Below are 16656 nucleotides of genomic sequence, written 5' to 3' on the forward strand. Positions count from 1 at the left end.
GGTGTCAATAAGGGTTTGGAAGAACATTGTTCCTAGGATTATTAATGAATAAATTGGTGATGTTTTGTTAGATATTGACTAATCTAGGCTCATTAATCATAGATCTTCCACTTTTAACATTGAATATTGGAATTGAAGACTTAGGGTTTATACCCAATTTGGGGTTTTTGCATGAAATCAGAATCTAGGCTAATTATTGAGCTAAATTATCAATTAATGATTGGATTATGATTGCCTAGTACTTAATTAGGTATTTTTCCCACGAATTTCCCGTTTTGCCCTTGTGGGCCCGTTTCCCAAATTTCTAGGGTTAAAATTGACCTAATTGAAATCGTAGCAAGATTAGTATCAATCTTCATGATTTCTAATATAGAATTCGATTATTCTTAGACTACTTTGGTTCTGTGCTTCAGTGGAAGGGAAAGGCAAAGGAGTGAGTTGTTGGTGTTGCGGTTCGGCCATCCAGGTAGGTTATGGTTTACCTTTGGTGAGACTTCGCATAGTGAATCACATATTTAGAGTATAATGTCGGAGACATCATGTGAACCTTCGGGTATGAAGTTGGAATGGATATTGCCTTAGGTTGGGCCCTGATGCGTGTTGGGACTAGCCATCCCATTATGTGTGCTTTAATTGTTCAATTGGGTTGGCTTGATGCCATGTGTAGTTGGTAAATATGGAATTCTGTTTGTCGTCTTGATTTGGATAGAATTGGCATACCCGTTGTTGGTAGTTTTACTATGATACATTGTTGGCGTACCCATTGTCGGTACTTGTGATATTGGTATATCGTTGACATACCCGTTGTTGGTATTTGTACTATGATACATTATTGGCGTACCTGTTGTCGGTACTTGTGATATTGATATATTGTTGGCATACCATTGTTGGTATTGTGCTATGATACATTGTTGGCGTACTCGTTATTGGTACTTGTGATATTGAACTTGATTGTTAATGACTGACATTCGCATTGCACGCATTCTCTCATATTCATGATGCATGACCGATACCAGGTGATGATCCGGTATCGTTGATTGAGCGAAACTGATATTTTGAATAAATTCTTTACTTGAGTGATTGTGAAAAGGTCGATGTCCGAAGATTCATTCCGGAATCGTTGATTAAATGGAACTCATATTTTATGAACTCTTTGTACTTGAGTGACTGTGAGGTGGCCGATGACCAAGGAGCTATCCCGGCATCGTTGTTGCATGGCCGATTCCGATGTTATCCCGGAATCGCTGTTAGTGCATGGACTCCGCGGGTCCCCCAGGATGGTGCTGGTGAGACTCCCTCTGTGAGCAATTAGTCAGGGTCCAGTCTGTCTGTTAGGCAAAGATCCGGGATGGGTGGCAATTAGACTTCGCGAGTCACGCTGGGTTGTACTACCGAGATATCGATATTTCCGTCCGGAGTACATGTGTACACCTCATTTGCATGGCATTACATTTCATTCATTCCATCATTGCACTGCATTGTATGATGACTTGATTGAGATGTTTGGTGATTGGATTGTGATGATTGGATTAGATCGGATATACTCAAACTGGACATATTCGGGTTTAGTTGCTTACATGGGTGATAACGGATACTCGGTTGCGATTATATTGTCTCATACTTGGTTGGTTTAATTACTTATCTGCTTTATAATCTAAATTGTGTTAACTATGCTTAGTCGGCCGATGATGCCTACCAATATTGTTGTTTGTACTGACCTGCACTTGGTGCATTCTTTTATGAATGCAAAGTACCAGGTCGGATCTACTTCTCTGACCCGTGGTTGATCGACTATTCAACTTCCGTTTCCAGGGTGAGCATGGCGTCCGCTGACCTTGAAGACTTTACTGACATATGTCTTACTTTTATTCCAGAGACAAAGATATTATGTATTAGTAACTCCAGATTGTATTATTCTCCTTAGATGCTGTTGTATTATTCAGACTAGACCCTGGGGGTATTTACTGTCTTCCGCACTTTTTACTACTACCTATCTATATATATCGTGAGACTTACGTATTTATTGATTTCCGCTACTTAACTTTTATCAAATTATGTATTGGTTCATTGTTGGGATGAGGGTTCGCTTACTGAGGTGGGAAGGTAAGTGTCCGCACGGCCTAGGCTAAATGGGTCGTGATAATGTTAAATTCACTATCTTCGTTTAAATTGATTGAATTAAATCTAAACTTACTAATTGCTACCCAATTCTATCTAATTACTTAGCTAAATTGAGACAATTCGATGTCTCATTTAAAGTCATTCACAGTGTAGATTACTTATATATTAGTATTGTATTTGAATTTGACGATTTCGCTTCTGATGTAGTCAGTGAGAAGCTAAGTTCCGTTTTTTGTTTTAGCAAGTATGTGACTGTCTGAAAGACCAGTCTAATCGACGATGAACATCGAATTATTTAGCATTTATTAAAGTTATACTTCTCGTAAGAATATATTTATTATGGATTTGTTCTATTTTATTATTAATTATGTTGTGCAAAATCTAAATTTAAATTGTAGCTTTTTCTTGTCAAAACTAATTGGTTACTCGTTCTGTTAATTTTTACATGTTATGTATTAACTTGACACGCCTATTAAGAAGCCAAAAATAGAATGCAAAAGAAGTGATAGCTACTAAATGAAATCACAATTACTTTACTTTATATTTATAACATGATTTAAAAGTGGTACCAGAGCTTATTTTATGTCAAACTTAGCTCTGATACTACTTTTATTTTTATTTTACTTATGTATTTTAGCAAATTAAAAACTTTTCAAAATCAAGTCACTTTTGTTGATCAAGGATATTTGATCGTACGGTTGATATTGTTTTGTTAACTTTGTGTGGCTGAGATGCAATGTTAGCAATATTTGATATTGGGCTACATTTCTCCTCTGTTGAATATTTGGGCCCAATTTGTTTAAGCAGCCCAATGCATCTTCTTTATGTTCACAATATCTGATGTTAATAATTGGTGTCCTATCAGACGAAAGATGTTTTCATAAATGCATTTCAAACTTTTTAAGTTCTTATTTATTTTATGTTTCTAGCTAAGCATTTTAATTAGAGAAGGAAAAATGTTGAATTTAACATTGCATTTTTTGTTTACAATTAAAATAAGAAAGTGTCCACTTGTTAAGGAATAAAGTATCCTCACATAAATAGTGAAAAGAGGGCTTTGTTGTAAAAAAACAATTAGGGCTTTTTATATTGTTTAAGTTGGCCCGTCGTATAAATTATGTAGATTGTAGGTTATGTAGACCGTATAGATTTATAAGTGTATCTATCCGTTTTAAATATTGCAAAAAATGTTTAAGCTTTAGTAATCATTACATTGTATTGGAGGGAAAAAGGTTGTTTTGGACCCTTGTGAGGCTGGGGTATATTGGTCATTTTACGTTGGCCTTGCATGGGTTGTGACAGTTGTGCCAAAATGGGTTGTGTCATTTAGCAGCACTCTACCCACGAGATGATTTGCCCAAAAGGATACCTTTAGGACGTGTTCAAATTTGTCTTCGCTTTTACTCTCTCACTTTTACTTTTACTTGTCCACTATGGACTTTGCACATTTTTAATAAATAATAAATGAAGTGCATAATTTACCATGATATCCATACTAATTGGTGCATATTTTTAATTGAGAAATGATTTGAAATGAGTAATTAATACTTTGGATAAAAAATACAAAAAAGATTTTTTTTTTAATATGCTAAAAGAGACATATAAAAATGAAAATGTATTTTTAGAATAATAGACAAGTAAAAGTGAATGGAGGGAGTATTATTTATGTGGAATTGTCCATTTTAAGTTGAGAAAAAGAATTTAGACTATAATACATTAAGCTATGCGCAACAGAAATGGTAAAGAAATGTTGGCAAGCGGAACTAACACAATAGATTGTGACATGCAAATCATAATAGACCAATATAACTTTATGCTATAGTCAACCTAATTTTCATGTTGGACTACTTACATATGACTTCATGATTTAGAAGTAGAAAAAAATTAATTCGATAACTGTGGCAAGCAAGTCGTGACATACCGTTTATGAATTCTACCTAATTGTCTTGTTGGATTAGTCACAAATTATTGTCACATCATCGTGATTCCAAAGTTATAAGCAAAGAAGAGGGAAAAAGCACATTTCAAAACTGTGATATGCAAATCATAATTGACCAATATAACTTTATGCTATATTCACCTAATTATCCTATTGGACTACTCACAAACCATAGCAAATAGTTTATATATTCAGTTGTATCCTAACAATCTAAAGCTACAATTCTTCTAGGCAAAGGTTTCAACTTTGAAAATTCTGAGAAAATCCTATGTTCATTTTTTTTAAAAGGTGAGAAACCTATGTTCATTATTTTAAGTAATTAGGAGTTAGGTGAACTTAATCAACTAAGAATATAATGAAAACTTAATTTTTTTTTACATGAAGGTGAAGTATTTGGACTCACATTTGTCCCTTTTTATCTTGTTATATGCGAAAGAAAAAATATGACTACAAAGTCTTCCTCAACCAGTGATGCATTATGTTGAATTTTACATTTGTTACTGCTATAGCTTTTTAGAATGGTTAGTTGTTTAATTATAGGAGAAATCTAATAGTTGATTTAGTAGAAAGTTCAGTTTTTAAGTTTTAATAAGAGTCTAATATTTTAGTTGTAGGAGGAGTCTACTACTTACTTTATGTGCCTATATAAAGTCTTATGATTAATAAAATTTATATGAGGCAGTTTTCATTCATATTTTCCACCTTATTGTTTGTATCTCTCTCCAAAAAAATCACAACAATGGTATCACAGCCTTCATTGATCTTAATGGTTCTGTGCATTCATTGAAAAACTTTTGACCACTTTTAACCCATACCTATTCTCAATCCATTGTAACCCCTGCTTATTTTCAACGCTCAGGGCTATTTTGAACCAATTCTAACCCGTGCTTATTTTTAATGCTCAGGACTATTTTCAACCAATATCATTTTTTAATTCATACTACTTTTTAACCTTATTTTTTCAACCATGGCAAGTAATGGTATCTCTTTGGTTGCTCCACAAACCTTCACTGGTGAAAATTATCAAATTTGGGCAGTAAAAATGAAATCTTATCTTGAAGCATATGATTTGTGGGAAGTTATAATCAAAGAAAAATCCATACAACAACTCCCTGAAAATCCTATTCCTGCCGAAATCAAAACTCTTTCAGAAATAAAAAAAATGCAAAGCCAAAATTGTACTTCAAAATTCAGTTGCGAATTCTATCTTCTCTAAAATCATTGCATGTAAGACAACAAAAGAATCTTGGGAGAAACTCGAAAAGGAGTATTAAGGAAGTGAACGAGGCATACAAAATCAGATCTTGAATTTGAAAAGGGATTTTGAATCTCTTAGAATGCAAGATGGTGAGACCACCAGTAACTATTCTGACAGGATCTCTTTGATTGTCAACAAAATTAGGTTACTTGGCGAGGATTTTAAAGATAATAGAATAGTAGAAAAAATTCTTGTGACTATTCCAGAGAGGTTTGAATCCAAATTTCCGCACCAGAAGAGTCTAAGGATCTCTCTACTATCTCTCTTGCAGAATTAATAATTGTTCTTCAAGCACAAGAGCAAAGAAGAGCTTTCAGACAGGATAAAATTGTTAAAGGTATTTTTTATGCAAAATAACAACAAAGAAAAGTTGATTATCCTCCCTATAAATATTGCAAAAAGAGAACACAGTTAGAAATTTTTTGTTGCTGGAGATCTGACGCAATTTATGGAGATTGCAAACAAAAAGGTCATGTTACAAAAGTGTGCAAGTTCAAAGAAATTCAAAACAGTTCACAAGCACTACTGGTAGAAGATGAAAGTGGAGAGGACCTACCTTTTTAGACTGCAACAACAGAAGTAGGAGGAATGTTGAATTTTGCATATGTTACTGCTGCAGTTTTCTAGAATAATTAGTTGTTTAATTATATGAGATGTCTAATAGTTGATTTAGTAGAAAATTCATTTTTTTAGTTTTAATAAGAGTCTAATATTTTAGATGTAGGAGTAATCTACCACTTTATTTATGTGCCTATATAAAAGCTTATGATTAATAAAATTTATATGAGACAATTTTCATTCATATTTTCTACCTTATTGTTTGCACCTCTCTCCCAAAAACCATAACACTTTATTGCATGCGGTGACTTCGAATGAGTGTAGATGGTTGGTTCATCAATATTATAATATTGGTTATATGGATTGCAGGAGCTTATTTTTGCAGAAGAGTTAGAGAAGAAGATAAGAATTAAATGGTGAAAATTTCGTTGATCTTGCCAATAAAATAATCGGGAAAGGGCCAAAAATGCTCTTAGACTATTGAAAAAGTCTAAAAATACACTTCTATTTTGCCAAAAATACTTCTCCGATAACATTTTTGGCTCCCTTATACCTTTGGCTAACGGTCAACATTGAATTTAAAAAAATATTTATTTAAATTTCACTTGGCAACTTCTTATTGGTGGAAATTAAAACACTTACCCCATTAAAAAGACCCACCCATATATACCATTTTCGGACTACATAATTGCCCACAAAAAAAATCAAACTAATTACTCTTGCCTACCGATTTACTTTTATACCCATCAAACTAATTACCCTTGCCTAACAATGGTAGATGTGTTTATTTCTTTTTTCTTTTCCTTTTTCTTTTTCTATTTTTTTTCTCTCCTTTTCTCTAAACACTGATTATCCACGTACAGCGGTCATGAGTTTTTCAAGCATCGTTTCATTATCTTGATCGTCGATCATGAGTAAGTAATACAATAGAGCAAAGAATAAACATTCAAAAATCTCAAAGCTGATAGCTATTCAATTGAAAGGAAGATTTGTAATCCCTTCATACCTAAAATTTTAAAGAAATAGTTGTTTCAAGGGGAAAATACATAACCCCCCCCCCCCCCCCCCCCCCCAACCCAACGTATACTCGGATTAATTATGATGCACTCAATCTTTACGGGCGACCTATTACCCCTCTGACCTTATTTTTCTGTATTTTTGTACCCCTTTTTGACTGACGTGGCAAAAAAAAATTGATGCCCAGTTGCACAGTGGAGAGTGTTGCACACTCTCCGCCACATTGGTGCCATGTCACTGCCACGTCACTGCCACTTTTCCTTTCTTTTTTTTTTCATTTGATTTTTCTTTTATTTTTTCTTTTATGAATTATATTTACACTAATTAACCATTAACCATTAATTCTGTCTTTTTCATCACTAAACCCTTCTTCTTCTTCTTCATTTCAAGAAATCCATCAACCCACTTTCTTCCTCCATTAACACACATACATTCCCTAAACCCTTCTTCTTTTTCTTCATTTCAAGAAATCCATCAACCCACTTTCTTCCTCCATTAACACACACACATTCCACTCACTTTCTTCAAAATTAACAACACACATTCAACCCATTTTCTTCCTCTATTAACACACACACATTCAACCCATTTTTTTCCTCCATTAACAACACACATTCAACTCATTTTCTTCCTCCATTAACACACACACATTCAACTTATTTTCTTCCTCCATTAACACACACATTCAACCTATTTTCTTCCTCCATTAACACACACATATTCAACTCATTTTCTTCCTCCATTAACAACACACAATCAACTCATTTTTTCCTCCATTAACACACACACACACATTTAACTAAGTTTCTTCCTCCATTAACACACATTCATTTGAAGGCAAATCAAACACCAAAATATCGGGAAAAGGGCCTGATTTTTCCCTCTACTTTGGGAAATGGTTCATATTTACCCCTCGTTATACTATCAGTCCACTTATACCCCCACCGTTAGAATAGTTGCAATATTTACTCCTATATTTAACCCTTGTCCACTGTGGCCAATGTCATGGGCCAGGCCTGTCCACTGTGTCCCATTACATTGCCACATAAGAGGCCATGTCAGCAATCCCAATTAAATGAGTCTTAAAATTAAAAGACCAAATGATGCCTTCTTCTTCACCATTAAAATGTTGTCTTCGACATGTTCAAGAATTGACTAATAAGGAAACCACAACACACCACCACAACCACGGCCACCATAGTTACAACCCTTGGTGCTTCAAAGCGTGATTTTTCTTTTTCTTTTTTACTTTTAATTTGTTGTGAACTTGTGATGCTACTTTTTGACACGAATTTATTGTTTTGGTGCTTACTTTTTTTCTGGTGTGTACAAAAGACGATGACGTAAATTGAATGATATTATTATATTGAATTTTGTTGTTTATGATCTGAATCTTGATATGTTAGTTAATGTGTGCATTTATCAGCTAGATTTTGAGATAAAGAGTTAATTGGGGTGAAAGGGAACAACTTAATTATCATCGTCAAATTAGTTTCTTTTTCATTTTTATGGGGTGATAATGGAGTCTAGAAAGATAAAGAACAAAGACGATATTTAATTCTTCAATCTTCAACAGTGAAATTTGTTCCAGCAAAGTGGCGGGGATCTTTAATCTTCAACAGTGAAATAAAGAACACTGGCATTAAAACCGGTAACTATTTCCGTTGGCGGCGCCCGAGAAGGCGCAAAGCAGGCATTTTAATAATAAGAAGAAGGCATTTTAATGGTGAAGAAGAAGGCATCATTTGGTCTTTTAATTTTAAGACTCATTTAATTGGGATTGCTGACATGGCCTCTTACGTGGCAATGTAATGGGACACAGTGGACAAGCCTGGCTCACGACATTGGCCACAGTGGACAAGGGTTAAATATAAGGGTACATATTGCAACTATTCTAACGGTAGGGGTATAAGCGGAATGATAGTATAACGAGGGATAAATATGAATCATTTCTCAAAGTAGAGGGGCAAATCAGGCCCTTTTCCCCCAAAATATCTCCTCCACCGGAATGACATTATGTTTTAATGGGTCAGACCCATTTTCATATTGGGCTAAAATCTCACTGTAGATTTGGATCACAATATTGATGTAGAAACGAATTACTCCAGTTATTTTGGGCTAATATATCCAGTGTTTCTGCTGCCCCCCCCCCCCCCCCCAACCCGCTCCTCTTGCCCCACCCATTTGAAGAAATTGCCATTGATACTCATTTGAAGAAATTATCATTGACACCCATTTAAAGAAATTGCCATTTGAAGGACAAACCGTGCAATTTCTTCCTTTCTGGGCTATGTTCAATCATGGTGGCGGCAGTGGCGGTGTGGCGGCGGCAGCGGTAGGGGTGGTTGAGAAGAAAGAAGAAGAAATAGAAAAATAAAGTGCAATTAGTAGCTTTAACAATTGAAATGTGGAAGAAAGGAAGGGTGGGGGTAGGTGAGAGGATAAAATATAAATTAATTTTTATTAAAATATAAAAACTATTTGTACTGCTTTCACTCACTATTAATTTTTTTTTGCCACATCAGCCAAAAAGGGTACAAAAATACATAAAAAATAAGGTCAGGGAGGTAATAGGTTGCCCGCAAAGGTTGGATGCGTCATAATTAATCGGAGTATACGTTGTGGGGATTTTTATGTATTTTCCCTTGTTTCAAGCAGCTCAAAAGTTTAGTTCTGGGTCACATTTCCCATTTCATGTTATTATTCTCTTTATATGTAACTACATTCTGATAAAAATGGAGTTGAAATAGTATAATTACATCATATGATATAAAGTCGTGTGGCAATATCCATGTTCTAGTGGATTATACACCAAAGCAATTATTTTTTCTTTATGTGATTGTTTACTCTTTTTTTCTTCTCTCCTTTTTGGCATGAAAATTCATGAACCGAGTTGAAAAATATATCGATTTTTCGTGGCAGTCGTTAATCCCATGGCTTTTTCAGTGAAAAAGTCAAATTCATGCTCATCTCTTATATCAATTTTTCAGGATAAACAAAACAAAATCTATAAACATTTTTACATTTACCGTAACCCAGCTACACTACGAATAAGATCTAATTTTTCGGATAATTTTTACTCTGATTTTCCAACACAAAGAGTTTCTACTGTAGTTTGCAGAATCTTCTTTGAGAAAAATCGAACATGAACAGCGTTAGTGTCCAGCCTACCAATGAAGGCTTACATATCTCGGTACGGGGGCCTGAATTCGTCTGAAAAATGCAGACACATAATTAAATGTCAACATGTCATTGAGGATGCACAAAAATTGAGGTCAGATTATGGTTCAGGAAAGTGTTTACAGCAACCATTGTGACGTTTCTATACAGGATGACATTGCAATCATCAAAATACAATATCTGGCAGAGTTTTAGATCCTGTTACGCTAGCACAATCTAAAGATATTACACTTGGAGATTGTGCTTTTGCAATAGGTAATCCAGGAGCATGGGGTCAGTCCTTCACAATAGGAAATGTGAGCGCTCTTAGTAAAAAAGTTATATGTGGGCCGAAGGACAAAGTACTACTGATTGAATCAATGTTGTTGTGTTCAAGCGGATACAGTGGGTTTCTACTATTCAACTTCAATAGAATGTGATTGTTATGCACACAACATCTGACATACCAAACTACCATTTTGGCACAAATCTGAATTTGATTTCAACAACCGTATAAAAATTCTTGTAGAAGGAAAAGGGGGCAAGTGTAGTACCTGGTAATGATATCTGGATTGATGACAATCAGTGGCGGATTCAGGATTTTCACTCAGGGTATTCGGAAAAATAATTGAACCTAAATATACACTGTAATATATGTTCAGGGTGTTCAAAAATTAATATATGTACATAAACACATAAAATTTACCCTAAATATATACTGTAATTTTTTGTTCAGGGTGTTCGGGTGAACACCCTGGGCTCTTGGTACATCCGCCCCTGATGACAATAGATATGAAGAAGGGGCCAGAGCAGTACTTGATAATAATCTGGGGCTTCATGATATTAGACTTGAGAAAGCGGACAACACACTATAGCAGAACACACTAAGGTTGTCCAAAACCGGACCGTAACTGATAACCTAACCTCAAAATTGGTTATTGGCTTATTAGTTTCGGGTTATCAGATTAACGGTTGATGAACATATTATATTTGTAATTAACGATTTATCGGTGCGGAGGTGGATTACTCAATTTTCTTATCGGATAAATCGTTAACCCATTAAAGATTATTAATTATATTTACATTTCTACCCTTATGCTTCGGACTTCAGCTATATGATTAGATCATTTGTTGTATTTTAGACTTCCATTTGCATTCTAGTTTTTGGTTGAGACTTTTAATTGAGAGCTTCATTGCAGTTTATTATAATGCATCAAATGCACCAATATATGGCATTTATCTGATGCGCTTTGTAATTGCAGAAAACTATGTAACTTTTCATTTCAAATTCATTTCTTCATCAGTGAGCATGTCATATTAAAGAGGACCAGCAGGTGCAAATCGCAATGGTATATCAAGCTCTCATTTTTTAATTTAGGCCAGACGTAACTTTTAACTTGGTGTTGATTTTGACCAATAAACCGTTCGATAACTGACCGATAATCATTAAATCGATACCTAACCAACCGATACCGTAATGGTGATTAATTACTACATTTCTAATATCATGACCATACAAGGAGATGATATTCTTTTTCTATATTGTAACTTTTTGACTGTAGCACCCACTAAATTTTAAAATGTTTGGAGGCACTAAGAAGTTCAACGCCTTCTAACTAAATAATTTGCATATGAACGGCCAAACCTGTTAATCGGTTCGAACCGGATCGGACCAGTAACCGATTAACAAATCGGCCGGTTTCCGGTTAAAAAATTAGAACCGGCCACCGGTTAAAAAATCTAAACCGGACCGGTCTGGTTCTAACATGTCCAAAACCTCTTTTATTTTTTATTTTTTATTTTTTATTTTTTGTATAGTATATATATATATATATATTATAGTATTTATTAGTATATTGTAGGTATATTTACATATGTTATATAAGTTTATAAATAAAGTTTATATATTTACTGACTAACAACAAGTCAGCAATACAGCATATACGTGTGTATATATATATATATATATATATATATATATATATATATATATATATATATATATGTTTAAGTTATATGTATACTTATAACTTATATATTATAACTAAAGTTATTTATAGCTTAATTTTTTAATATATATATATATATATATATGTTTAAGTTATATGTATACTTATAACTTATATATTATAACTAAAGTTATTTATAGCTTAATATTTTTCTAATAAATTCGTATATATGTATATATATATATATATATATATATATATATATATATTAAGTTATATGCTTAAGTTATACTACATATACCTAAAATATACTAAGAATATACTTATATATATCAATATACTTAGGTTATATAACTTATATATATAGATGTTTAAGTTATATGTATACTTATAACTTATATATTATAACTTAAGCTATTTATAGCTTAATTTTTTTCTAAGTTTATAAATTCGTATATATATATATAGTAAGTTATATGCTTAAGTTATACTACATATACCTAAAATATACTAAGAATATACTTATATATATCAATATACTTAGGTTATATAACTTATATATATATATATATATATATATATGTATATGTGTGTGTGTGTGTTTAAGTTATATGTATACTATATATAGTTATAAGTTATATATATATATATATTAATTGTTTTTTTTTAATTCGACCGGTTTTACCGGTTTAATCGGTCCAGTTCCGGTTCTAAAAAAATGAAACCGGACCAGTATTTATTAAATGGTTAACCGGAATCGGTTAATCGGTTCAACCGGTTCCGGTTTCGGTTCCGGTTTTACCGGTCCGGTTACCTGTTTTAACCGGTTAACGGAAATCGGTTGACGGGCTTATGAACGGGGCTAATAATACAGAGGATATCACATGGACATTTGATAAGCGCTCGAGGTGTATTGCACGTGTTTAGGGTCTAGAAAGTACTTAGGCCAAACCAAGTTGGATAGTATATATATATATATATATATATATATATAAAAGCAAGCTTGGATAGTATACTTCAGACAAAATTCAAATATGTGCACAAGGCCTAACTTTGAACTAATATAACTATCAATATATAAGAATCTATGAGGTATACTATATATCAAATTAAAGATCTTAGAGTTTAAGTTTCAATTTCACAAACGGTTCGTCATTTGAGCTTTGTACATAAGGTAATGGTATTTTTGTGGCATAATACATAAACATACTCTCAAATTTGACCTCAGATGACAAATATGCCCTTCAACTTTGGGTGTGCACAAGTAGACACCTTAACTTGTATAAAGTTGGACACGTAAACACAAATGTTGATATAGCACTGACGTGGCCCCTCCAAAATTTATGTGCCATGTCAGTGCCACATCAGCATTTGTGTGTATGTGTTTAACTTTATACAAGTTGAAGTGCCTACTTGTGCATACCCAAAGTTGGAGGGCGTACTTGCTAGCTGAGACCAAGTTTGAGGGTCTGTTTATGTATTATGCCTATTTTTATTGAAGGATAACGGTGCAGTCGATAGAGTCTCACTTTAATTTAGCACGAAAATTGGGTTGAACAATTTACCAGGTGATGAGTTGTGAATTTGTAGTAGTTTACACACCCTTCTCGTAAGCTTTTGTACTATATTAAGTATGTTTTTGGATCATTTCTTACGTTTTTGGTGTTTTCTAGGAAATGCAGAGTAAAGTATAAAAAATTGCCAGAAGTGAAAAAGGTGAATTAGCGAAGAATACGTGAAATCGGATATGTCTTTTGCCAACAGCAAAGCAGCGAAGAGGAGCCGCAATTATAAACAGAAAGCTAGTAAATTGAGTGGGCAATCTAGATGAGGTTTGTGAAATGTAGATGCGGTCTGCTAACTAGTTGTAACAAAGTGAAATTTGGATCTTCGAAGTAAATCAAGGAATTTGCGTATTGCAAATGATGCTTTGCCATTGCGGGTGATCTGTCGGAGTCCACAATTTTAGAGTTTTGTATTTTATTTTTTTAGCACTAAAAAATATAATATTTGATCATGTACTTTTCATTTAGTTTTCAAATATATAAATTTTAATCTTAAAATGTTGAGTTAATCTGATCCAATTTAGCTTCAAAGTTTGGTCAAATTGATTCTGAAAAAACGAAAAGTGTCACATAAGTAGTAAAGATTTATGGCTTTAAATTTCATCTTAATAATTAAAAAAAGATTAGGTTTCCTGACCATGAATTAAATAACTAAAGAGATTCCGCCACTAAATTTTTCTATGAATTAAATAACTAAAGAGACACTGCCAACTAAATTTTTCTTGTAATAAAGAGTACAATTATTATTTTTAAATGAAATTAATGGAGTGCTAATCCAATTAAGTAGGTCTTTGGGCATAGAAACCAAATATTCAATTTTTACTTAATTTGAAATTTTTGAAGTTCGAAGATAAAGTTGAGTTTGGTTATAGTTTTTGCAAAGAATATTTGGTTGTTTCCGTTTGGCCATGAGAATTTCACTTTTTTTTTTTATTAAGCACCGGGTGTCCGGATCTCTTAGAGCCCCGACTAATCCCGGGGGTGCACAGGCCCTCGGCAAGGAGTTTCCCGCAAGTGCACCACGGTTAATTCAGGTTTTACCCAGTCCGATGGTCCTCAGAAATTGTTTGCACCCAGTGGGTTTCGAACTTGAGACCTTGAAAGGGAGCACCCCAAGGCTCAAGTCAATTGCCATCGGGCCAACCCCCGAGGGTTTGAGAATTTCACTTTTTTCGGAAAATTATTTCACTTTATTTGAAAATCAACGTTTGACCATGAAAATTTCAGGGATGTGAAAAATACCAAAAATCTTGTTTTCACTTTTTTCACTTTCAATACATTCAAACAATCAAATATTTTTTGCAAATATATAACCAAACACAACACCAACTTCAAAATTCCAAATAAAGTAAAAAAATATTTGATTTTCAAGGCAAAAAGTCTACTAAATATCCTGAAAGTGAGAAAAGTGTTTTAGGTGCTTCCAAATTCCAAATATAACTTCAAATGGTATTTAAAAAATTTATGGTGGAACGCTGATTTTCAAATAAAAATTTTAATTTTTTTTAGAGAAAAAGTGAATAATTGTCGTGAGCAAACGGGATTTAGACCTTCGCAAGCCAATGCCCGCAAAAAGATCCGAGGCCCAAACACGTCCGGCTTTAAGAATTAGGGTTTCTCACAGGCGCAGACGCACATACACACCTGTACTTTGTCTATTTAAAGTGATATATTCACCTCTCCACTCTCATTCATTCACCGCCCCTTGTATTAGTCCTTAGATTTGGTGTTTATTGTTTAGAATTTTTTATTACTCTTTGTTACTGCTTTTTCATGTTTTTGAATTTGTATTAACTATTTAGCACCAATGAGGAAGACATCCCAGGAATAGGAAGTGCCGTATGACACTTTTAAACAACACCGGCGAAGCAGTTTCCACTCTCATCTCCCATCCACCGTTGATCAGTTTCCTTCCCGTTTCTGTTCGACGGTCGGGATTTCGTGGTATTCTGCTCCGCCGCTGTGTGTGTGATTTGTAACGGGTCTCTGAGGTTTTTTCAATGTTTTAATTTATTGGGTCCGATGCCACGTCGACGGTAGCAAAAATAAGCAATGACCGAAGGTGCTATGATTGGACCAATAATAAGTTATTAATTTAACATTTCGCATTTTGATAGGAATCTGTGTATGGATCTTTCAATTCCTATACGGAGCCGTTTCGTGCGATTACAATTTTTATTATCTCTTCTAATTATTATTTTTTCTTATAAAAACCAAAAAGCTTTTTTGTGAGTAATGAAGCCAATGCTGATTTATTGAATATTTTGGAATTACCGTCTGAACACTTACATTGATGTCAATTCGGCTGTATCTGAGGCTTCCTTATTACTTTCCATATCACCTCTTTTATTATCAGTTTGAATTTTCAATCAAATCATTCTTGGAGTGGCTAATTGTATTAGTATTTCATTTTTTTGAAAAAAAAAGGTTCAATTATAGGTGGCCAGTTCATTGTGCTTTTGTGCAAAAATTCTTTGATGGTGACTTATGTTGATGACATGCTTGTTGTTGGTCATAATGCTTGCAGAATTCAGAAATTGAAGCAAGAGTTGAATAAGTCTTTTGCTATGAAAGATTTGGGACCAACAGATTGTTCGTGATAGAAAGGCCAAGAAGCTGTGGTTATTACAAGAAAAGTACGTTCAGAACGTACTTTGAAGGTTCAACATGGATGGAGCTAAGTTTGTCAGGACACCTTTTGCTATGCACTTCAAATTAAGCACGAAGCAATGTCCTTCCGGTGATGATGAGAAGGAAGGTACGAAGGAAGTTCCTTATGCTTCAGCCATTGGCAGTATGCTGTATACGATGATTTGTACAAGATCAATTATTATTCATGTTGTTGGTATTGTTAGCTGTTTTCTTTCTAATCCAGAAAGAGAGAATTGGAATGTTATGAAGTGGATTATGAAATATCTTTGTGGCACTTCTAGTTTGGCAAGAACTCTACATTTCATGGTAGGTTAAAACATATTGATGTGATATACAATTGGATTCGTGATGTGTTGGATTCTAAGTTGCTTGAACTTGAGAAGATTCACGCGGATGATTATGGATCCGACATGATGACTAAATCTTTGGCTAGAGGGA

At 33.9% G+C, this 16656-nt stretch overlaps 1 long non-coding RNA gene and 3 other non-coding genes across 5 annotated transcripts; all 4 read left to right on the forward strand.

Annotated features, from left to right (window-relative positions):
- The first annotated feature begins 15052 nt into the window (after positions 1-15052).
- LOC132618612 (uncharacterized) lies at positions 15053-16567 on the forward strand. Of its 2 annotated transcripts, none has more exons than XR_009574212.1 (2): positions 15053-15230; positions 16094-16567. It is a non-coding gene; the product is annotated as an uncharacterized LOC132618612 (long non-coding RNA). The 2 variants fall into 2 exon arrangements; XR_009574211.1 differs by lacking the exon at positions 15053-15230 and adding an exon at positions 15237-15628.
- LOC132620721 (small nucleolar RNA U49) lies at positions 15369-15434 on the forward strand. Its single transcript, XR_009575153.1, has one exon. It is a non-coding gene; the product is annotated as a small nucleolar RNA U49 (small nucleolar RNA).
- LOC132620716 (small nucleolar RNA snoR2/U65) lies at positions 15583-15740 on the forward strand. Its single transcript, XR_009575148.1, has one exon. It is a non-coding gene; the product is annotated as a small nucleolar RNA snoR2/U65 (small nucleolar RNA).
- Positions 15805-15889, forward strand: LOC132620703 (small nucleolar RNA snoR77Y). Its single transcript, XR_009575136.1, has one exon. It is a non-coding gene; the product is annotated as a small nucleolar RNA snoR77Y (small nucleolar RNA).
- Positions 16568-16656: the final 89 nt, after the last annotated feature.

The sequence above is a fragment of the Lycium barbarum genome, chromosome 11, assembly GCF_019175385.1.
Source record: "Lycium barbarum isolate Lr01 chromosome 11, ASM1917538v2, whole genome shotgun sequence".
NCBI classification, from domain to species: Eukaryota; Viridiplantae; Streptophyta; class Magnoliopsida; order Solanales; family Solanaceae; genus Lycium; species Lycium barbarum.